The 9,046-nt window shown below is 48.5% G+C and overlaps 1 pseudogene; it reads right to left on the bottom strand.

The window, feature by feature from the left end:
• Positions 1-6,141: 6,141 nt before the first annotated feature.
• On the bottom strand, positions 6,142-7,330 carry LOC124016914 (annotated as a pseudogene).
• Between the last annotated feature and the right edge of the window lie 1,716 nt (positions 7,331-9,046).

Raw genomic sequence — 9,046 nt, 5'->3', positions numbered from 1 at the left:
TTGTTAATGTCATGCAGGTGAAAGAGGACCCAAAAGCGACTTGGCGAAAACAGAGTCTTTAATCCAGTAAAGTAAATACAAACAAAAAACACAACTTTCACTCGAAATGACGGGGACAAACTGGAGACTCGATCTTGAACAGCAGGTGAACAGCAGGTTGCCTCGGGAAGGCACTTGAACCAGACAGACTCAGACACCTGCTCACCACGCAGCATCTGAGGAAAACACGACACGACAGGGCGATACACAAACACAGCACGGTGAATTCTAGACAAGGAACCGACAGGACAGGAACGGAACACAAAGGAAGAAATAGGGACTCTAATCAGGGGAAAGGATCGGGAACAGGTGTGGGAAGACTAAATGATTGATTAGGGGAATAGGAACAGCTGGGAGCAGGAACGGAACGATAGAGAGAAGAGAGAGCGAGAGAGTGAGAGAGGGAGGGGGAGAGAGAGGGATAGAAAGAGGGAAAGAACCTAATAAGACCAGCAGAGGGAAACGAATAGAATGGGAAGCACAGGGACAAGACAAGATAATAAATGACAAAACATGACAGTACCCCCACTCACCGAGCGCCTCCTGGCGCACTCGAGGAGGAATCCTGGCGGCAACGGAGGAAATCATCAATGAGTGAACGGTCCAGCACGTCCCGAGACGGAACCCAACTCCTCTCTCAGGACCGTAACCCTCCCAATCCACTAAGTATTGGTGACCCCGTCCCGAGAACGCATGTCCATGATCTTATGTACCTTGTAAATAGGTGCGCTCTCGACAAGGACGGGAGGGGGAGGGAAGACGAACGGGGTGCGAAGAAAGGGGTTGACACAGGAGACATGGAAGACAGGATGGACGCGACGAAGATGTCGCGGAAGAAGCCAGTCGCACAGCGACAGGATTGACGACCTGGGAGACACGGAACGGACCAATGAACCGCGGAGTCAACTTACGAGAAGCTGTCGTAAGAGGAGGTTGCGAGTGGAAAGCCACACTCTCTGGCCGCAACAATACCTTGGACTCTTAATCCTGCGTTTATTGGCGGCTCTCACAGTCTGTGCCCTGTAACGGCAAAGTGCAGACCTCACCCTCCTCCAGGTGCGCTCACAACGTTGGACAAACGCTTGAGCGGAGGGAACGCTGGACTCGGCAAGCTGGGATGAGAACAGAGGCTGGTAACCCAGACTACTCTGAAACGGAGATAACCCGGTAGCAGACGAAGGAAGCGACCAGAGTATTCTGCCCAGGAGCTGTTCTGCCCAAGACGCAGGGTTTCTGAAAGAAAGGCTGCGTAGTATGCGACAATCGTCTGATTGGCCCTCTCTGCTTGACCGTTAGACTGGGGATGAAACCCGGAAGAGAGACTGGGACGCACCAATCAAACGACAGAACTCCTCCAAAACTGTGACGTGAATTACGGGCCTCTGTCTGAAACGGCGTCTAACGGAGGCCATGAATTCTGAATACATTCTCGATAATGATTTGTGCCGTCTCCTTAGCGGAAGGAAGTTTAGCGAGGGAATGAAATGTGCCGCCTTAGAGAACCTATCGACAACCGTAAGAATCACAGTCCTCCCCGCAGACAAAGGCAGACCGTAATGAAGTCTAGGGCGATGTGAGACCATGGTCGAAAGGAATGGGGAGCGGTCTGAGACGACCGGCAGGAGGAGAGTTACCCGACTTAGTCTGCGCGCAGTCCGAACAAGCAGCCACGAACGGCGCGTGTCACGCTCCTGAGTCGGCCACCAAAAGCGCTGGCGAATAGACGCAAGAGTGCCTCGAACACCGGGATGACCAGCTAACTTGGCAGAGTGAGCCCACTGAAGAACAGCCAGACGAGTGGAAACAGGAACGAAAAGGAGGTTACTAGGACAAGCGCGGCGACGCAGTGTGCGTGAGTGCTTGCTTAACCTGTCTTTCAATTCCCCAGACTGTTAACCCGACAACACGCCCATAAGGAAGAATCCCTCGGGATCAGTAGAAGCCACAGAAGAACTAAACAGACGGGATAAGGCATCAGGCTTGGTGTTCTTGCTACCCGGACGGTAAGAAATCACAAACTCAAACGAGCGAAAAACAACGCCCAACGAGCTTGACGGGCATTAAGTCGTTTGGCAGAACGGATGTACTCAAGGTTCTTATGGTCTGTCCAAACGACAAAAGGAACGGTCGCCCCCTCCAACCACTGTCGCCATTCGCCTAGGGCTAAGCGGATGGCGAGCAGTTCACGGTTACCCACATCATAGTTGCGCTCAGATGGCGACAGGCGATGAGAAAAATAAGCGCAAGGATGAACCTTATCGTCAGACTGGAAGCGCTGGGATAGAATGGCTCCCACGCCTACCTCTGAAGCGTCAACCTCGACAATGAATTGTCTAGTGACGTCAGAGTAACGAGGATAGGAGCGGACGTAAAACGTTCTTTAGAAGATCAAAAGCTCCCTGGGCGGAACCGGACCACTTAAAACACGTCTTGACAGAAGTAAGAGCTGTGAGAGGGGCAGCAACTTGACCGAAATTACGAATGAAACGCCGATAGAAATTAGCGAAACCTAAAAAGCGCTGCAACTCGACACGTGACCTTGGAACGGGCCAATCACTGACAGCTTGGACCTTAGCGGAATCCATCTGAATGCCTTCAGCGGAAATAACGGAACCGAGAAAAGTAACGGAGGAGACATGAAAAGAGCACTTCTCAGACTTTACGTAGAGACAATTCTCTAAAAGGCGCTGTAGAACACGTCGAACGTGCTGAACATGAATCTCGAGTGACGGAGAAAAAATCAGGATATCGTCAAGATAGACAAAAACAAAGATGTTCAGCATGTCTCTCAGAACATCATTAACTAATGCCTGAAAAACAGCTGGCGCATTGGCGAGACCAAACGGCAGAACCCGGTACTCAAAATGCCCTAACGGAGTGTTAAACGCCGTTTTCCACTGCGTCCCCCCTCTCTGATGCGCACGAGATGGTAAGCGTTACGAAGGTCCAACTTAGTAAAGCACCTGGCTCCCTGCAGAATCTCGAAGGCTGATGACATAAGGGAAGCGGATAACGATTCTTAACCGTTATGTCATTCAGCCCTCGATAATCCACGCAGGGGCGCAGAGTACCGTCCTTCTTCTTAACAAAAAGAACCCGCCCCGGCCGGAGAGGAAGAAGGCACTATGGTACCGGCGTCAAGAGACACAGACAAATAATCCTCGAGAGCCTTACGTTCGGGAGCCGACAGAGAGTATAGTCTACCCCGAGGAGGAGTGGTCCCCGGAAGGAGATCAATACTACAATCATACGACCGGTGAGGAGGAAGGGAGTTGGCTCGGGACCGACTGAAGACCGTGCGCAGATCATGATATTCCTCCGGCACTCCTGTCAAATCGCCAGGTTCCTCCTGAGAAGTAGGGACAGAAGAAACGGGAGGGATGGCAGACATTAAACACTTCACATGACAAGAAACGTTCCAGGATAGGATAGAATTACTAGACCAATTAATAGAAGGATTATGACATACTAGCCAGGGATGACCCAAAACAACAGGTGTAAACGGTGAACGAAAAATCAAAAAGAAATAGTCTCACTGTGGTTACCAGATACTGTGAGGGTTAAAGGTAGTGTCTCAAATCTGATACTGGGAAGATGACTACCATCTAAGGCGAACATGGGCGTAGGCTTCTCTAACTCTCTGAAAGGAATGTCATGTTTCCGAACCCATGCTTCGTCCATGAAACAACCCTCAGCCCCAGAGTCTATCAAGGCACTACATGTAGCACCCGAACCGGTCCAGCGTAGATGGACCGACAAAGTAGTACAGGATCTTGATGGAGAGACTTGAGTAGTTGCGCTCACCTGTAGCCCTCCGCTTACAGATGAGCTCTGGCTTTACTGGACATGAATTAACAAAATGTCCAGCAACTCCGCAATAGAGGCACAGGCGGTTGGTGATCCTCCGTTCCCTCTCCTTAGTCGAGATGCGAATCCCTCCCAGCTGCATGGGCTCAGACCCTGAGCCAGAGGAGGGAGATGGTTGCGATGCGGAGCAGGGAAACACCGTTGATGCGAGCTCTCTTCCACGAGCCCGGTGACGAAAGATCTACCCGTCGTTCTATGCGGATGGCGAGAGCAATCAAAGAGTCCACATCTGAAGGAACCTCCCGGGAGAGAATCTCATCCTTAACCACTGCGTGGAGTCCTCCAGAAAACGAGCGAGCAGCGCCGGCTCGTTCCACTCACTAGAGGCAGCAAGAGTGCGAAACTCAATAGAATAATCCGTTATGGACCGTTCACCTTGGCATAAGGAAGCCAGGGCCCTAGAAGCCTCCTACCAAAAACTGAACGGTCAAAAACCCGAATCATCTCCTCTTTAAAGTTCTGGAACTTGTTAGAGCAATCAGCCCTTGCCTCCCAGATAGCTGTGCCCCATTCTCGAGCCCGGCCAGTAAGGAGTGAAATGACGTAAGCAACCCGAGCTCTCTCTCTAGAGTATGTGTTGGGTTGGAGAGAGAACACAATCTCACACTGCGTGAGAAAGGAGCGGCACTCAGTGGGCTGCCCGGAGTAGCAAAGTGGGTTATTAACCCTAGGTTCTGGAGGCTCGGCAGGCCAGGAAGTAACAGGTGGCACGAGACGTAGACTCTGGAACTGTCCAGAGAGGTCGGAAACCTGAGCGGCCAGGTTCTCCACGGCATGGCGAGCAGCAGACAATTCCTGCTCGTGTCTGCCGAGCATGGCTCCTTGGATCTCGACGGCAGTGTAACGAGCGTCTGAAGTCGCTGGGTCCATTCCTTGGTCGGTTCCTTCTGTCATGCAGGTGAAAGAGGACCCAAAAGCGACTTGGCGAAAACAGAGTCTTTAATCCAGTAAAGTAAATACAAACAAAAACACAACTTTCACTCGAAATGACGAGGACAAACTGGAGACTCGATCTTGAACAGCAGGTGAACAGCAGGTTGCCTCGGGAAGGCACTTGAACCAGACAGACTCAGACACCTGCTCACCACGCAGCATCTGAGGAAAACACGACACGACAGGGCGATACACAAACACAGCACGGTGAATTCTAGACAAGGAACCGACAGGACAGGAACGGAACACAAAGGAAGAAATAGGGACTCTAATCAGGGGAAAGGATCGGGAACAGGTGTGGGAAGACTAAATGATTGATTAGGGGAATAGGAACAGCTGGGAGCAGGAACGGAACGATAGAGAGAAGAGAGAGCGAGAGAGTGAGAGAGGGAGGGGGAGAGAGAGGGATAGAAAGAGGGAAAGAACCTAATAAGACCAGCAGAGGGAAATGAATAGAATGGGAAGCACAGGGACAAGACAAGATAATAAATGACAAAACATGACAGTTAATTCTTTCAATTTGTCAAGTTGTTATCTTTTTGTTTTCTCATGATTTGTTTGGATCTAGTTGTGTTGCTGCCCTGTGGCTCTGTTTGTGTTTGTGAAGAGAGCCCCAGGACCAGCTTGCTTAGGGGGGGACTCTTCTCCAGGTCGATCTCTCTGACTCGTCTTTCTCCCTCTTCAACTTCACTGTCTCTTTTCAGCCTCTGGCCAACATTTCATTTCAGACGATAGTAAAACACGTACCAAGCACAACATCTAATTGTATAACCTAAGACCTATTTTATTGACACGGTTATTTATTCTCATGGAATTTCTGGTCCATATGGCACATTTAAACATTACACTTCTTGGCCATTTCAATTAAATACAAAGGTATTATTTCAGGTATTAAAGTATTTATTTCAATTTTGACAAAGCAATATACAAGCACCAAATAAGTTGTGGACATTAAAGCAGCCACATGTATACTTACAATGACACAATGATGTGTCATGTCTAAATGGGGAGCATTGTAAAATATCCCACCCATTAGATATTACAATAAAGACTGAAGTGCATATCATTGTACAGTGCTATATTATTCTGTTCAATCAGGGGATTCCATTTGACATCTTGCTGAACAACCAGTCCAGGATGAAGTGCATTCATTTGTGACCATTTCTGTTTTTTTCACCAGTGAACTACTAGCACATCACTGAGCTGCTCAATCCACACTCCTCTCTGTCCATACTGCTACTCCTCCCTTTCATCTGCCTCTAGAGTAGGTCCTTTGAATGAATGAATGAATGAATACTGTACTTTCAACTAGCTTCCTTCCCTCCAGTGCCTTGCCTCGGGCGATGACGGCCTCATCAAACTTGATCATGAGAGTGGTGCACTTGTGCCGGTGCACCGTGACCTTGGCGGAGAAGCCGCTGTGTGTTAGAATGGCCTCCACCGCGCCCCCGGTGAAAGCGGCACAGTTGAGCGTGCTGTTTTCTTTGGGCACCGAGGTGAAGGCGTTGATCAGGGGCTCTTTCTCAATGATATAGTAGATCTTGTCGTAGTCGTTGGCCTGCTCCAGCTTGTCCTTGCCGAACAGGGCCCTCCACACCGACACCTGGGGAACCGAGGGGTAACGGAAGGCAGAGAAAGGTGAAGGTTTGTTTGTGTTTATGCTTATGTCTGAGGTCAGGTCTGTTGAAGTGGAGGTCAAGTCGCTGCTACAGCCAAGAGCCATTCATACCTAGGCTATATTTGTATTACGTTATAGCCTAATGTTATGTGAATGTCAGTATAATGTCATACATTGGTTGTTATTACACTAATGAAAAAGTCTAGTATGTGAATCACACACAATGTGCAAAGTTCTCTTGGTCATGCCTTGATGAAGAGCAGTATGTTCAACACTTTGGTTTCCTTTTCCATTCTTCTCTCAAAACCAGCACATCAGCAGGCTGGCCCCCACGCCTTGACCGAAGTCTGCCAAGCGTGCCTGCAGCTCAGAGTACACCCGACTCAGAGTACACCCGACGCAGAAGTACACCCGACGCAGAGTACACCCGAGGATGAGTACACCCGACGATGAGTACACCCGGCGATGAGTACACCCGACGCAGAGTACACCCGACGCAGAGTACACCCGACGCAGAGTACACCCGACGCAGAGTACACCCGACGCAGAGTACACCCGACGATGAGTACACCCGACGCAGAGTACACCCGACGCAGAGTACACCCGACGCAGAGTAAACCCGACGATGAGTACACCCGACGATGAGTACACCCCGACGCAGAGTACACCCGACGCAGAGTACACCCGACGCAGAGTACACCCGACGCAGAGTACACCCGACGCAGAGTACACCCGACGCAGAGTACACCCGACGCAGAGTACACCTGACGCAGAATACACCTGACTCTGGCAGTACTGCACCATTTCAGAGAAGGGTCTGGTGAGCGAATGCTCTAGAATCGCAGACTTGCCCCTGGTGAAGCGAGTCTCCATTTTCTACAGGGGGAGAGAAAGGTGAGGAGAGTGAGTGACTGTCAACAACAGCAGAATGTTGGTGTATAATAAAATATCAGCACATGACTGTTGGTGCTTTCAAGACAACTGGGAACTCTGGAAAACAACGAGGTCAAATCATGACGAAAGTGATCTTTAGGTCGTAACTCCAGAAGGATGCCCGAGTTGGATGACAGTTCAAATGATTTTTCCCAGTGGGAACTAGTTTTCCAGAGATCCCAGTTGTCTTGAACGCACTGAAGTCGGAGATTTCCCAGTTCCCAGTTATTTTGAACGCGGCATTAGTACCTAACATCACCCAATGACTGTTCTGACAACCCTCCATCAATTTCAACACATCAGGAAACGTGCTGCTACGGTTAGATGCTCTTGAACAGAATATGAATGAAAACAAGGATTATTTCATTCAATGAGCACACATGGTGGAAAGTTGACTCTGAAACATGCACGGAGAAGAAATAAACATAGCCGATATTATTACGGGTGATACGTCACACTCACACATCATAATATGAATGTTGAAATATCTTCTGTTGAAACATTATGGTATTGTAACGGCGTTCGTTCGTCGAGAGAGAGTCGGACCGAAATGCAGCGTGGTGGTTACTCATGTCTTTAATGAAACAAATGACGATACATGAAATAACTTATAAATACAAAAACAACAAACGGAACGTGAAACCTAATACAGCCTATCTTGTGAACACTACACAGAGACAGGAACAATCACCCACGAAATACACAGTGAAACCCTGGCTACCTAAATATGGTTCCCAACCAGAGACAACGAGAATCACCTGACTCTGATTGAGAACCGCCTCAGGCAGCCAACCTAAGCTACACCCCTACTCAGCCGCAATCCCAATGCCTACAAAACCCCAATACGAAACACAACATATAAACCCATGTCACACCCTGGCCTGACCAAATATATAACGAAACACAAAACACTATGACCAAGGCGCGACAGGTATTGATACAATTAAAATATTACAGTTTTCATAAATCCGTATTTTAAACAGATTTTTTAAACCTACACAAATAAAAAAATAAAAAATCCAGTAGAGGCCACTATTGTCCCATTTATCCACTGGTAATGGATGTTTGCTTAACGGCACAAAGGGAAAATAAACATTGGGGCCATGGAAGGAAGAAGAACACAAAAACAAACAGACACTGGCTGCAATTCTCAATGCAGCACTCACTCAAGTGTAATAGACTTTGTTCCCCTTTACTCCCTACCACCAAAACCTCATAAGCATATGGACACCACCTGCCATGGGACACTAATGCCATGAGTCAGGAACGTTTCTGTCATCTGAAAAAGCATACATGCAGTGATTATAGTGTATGCCAACTACACTGGGTTGTTTTTGTTAAGTGTAATTTCCAGTAAGGTTACTGGGTTTTCCTGACTCTGACGGTAAACAGACCGCCCCTCTCTATGTATCGTGGAACACACTTACCAGACTTCACTATCTGTGTGTGTCTGTGTGTGTCTGTGTGTGTCTGTGTGTGTAATTACATCCATATGTGTGAAAGGTTGGATGTAATAGATGTATATATCATGGGGAAAAAATAATGGGACGACTAATACAAACCAGCATATCTTCAGCACTTTCTCTTGTCCCTTTAAGCCTGATCTCGTCACAAGCTTCAAAGGGCCTTGTTTGTTTTCCGATGACAAACTTTGAC

Source organism: Oncorhynchus gorbuscha, unplaced genomic scaffold (genome assembly GCF_021184085.1).
Source record: "Oncorhynchus gorbuscha isolate QuinsamMale2020 ecotype Even-year unplaced genomic scaffold, OgorEven_v1.0 Un_scaffold_11306, whole genome shotgun sequence".
Taxonomy (NCBI): domain Eukaryota; kingdom Metazoa; phylum Chordata; class Actinopteri; order Salmoniformes; family Salmonidae; genus Oncorhynchus; species Oncorhynchus gorbuscha.
The sequence above is the reverse complement of the archived record's forward strand: the minus strand, read 5'-3'. Positions and strand labels throughout refer to the sequence as shown.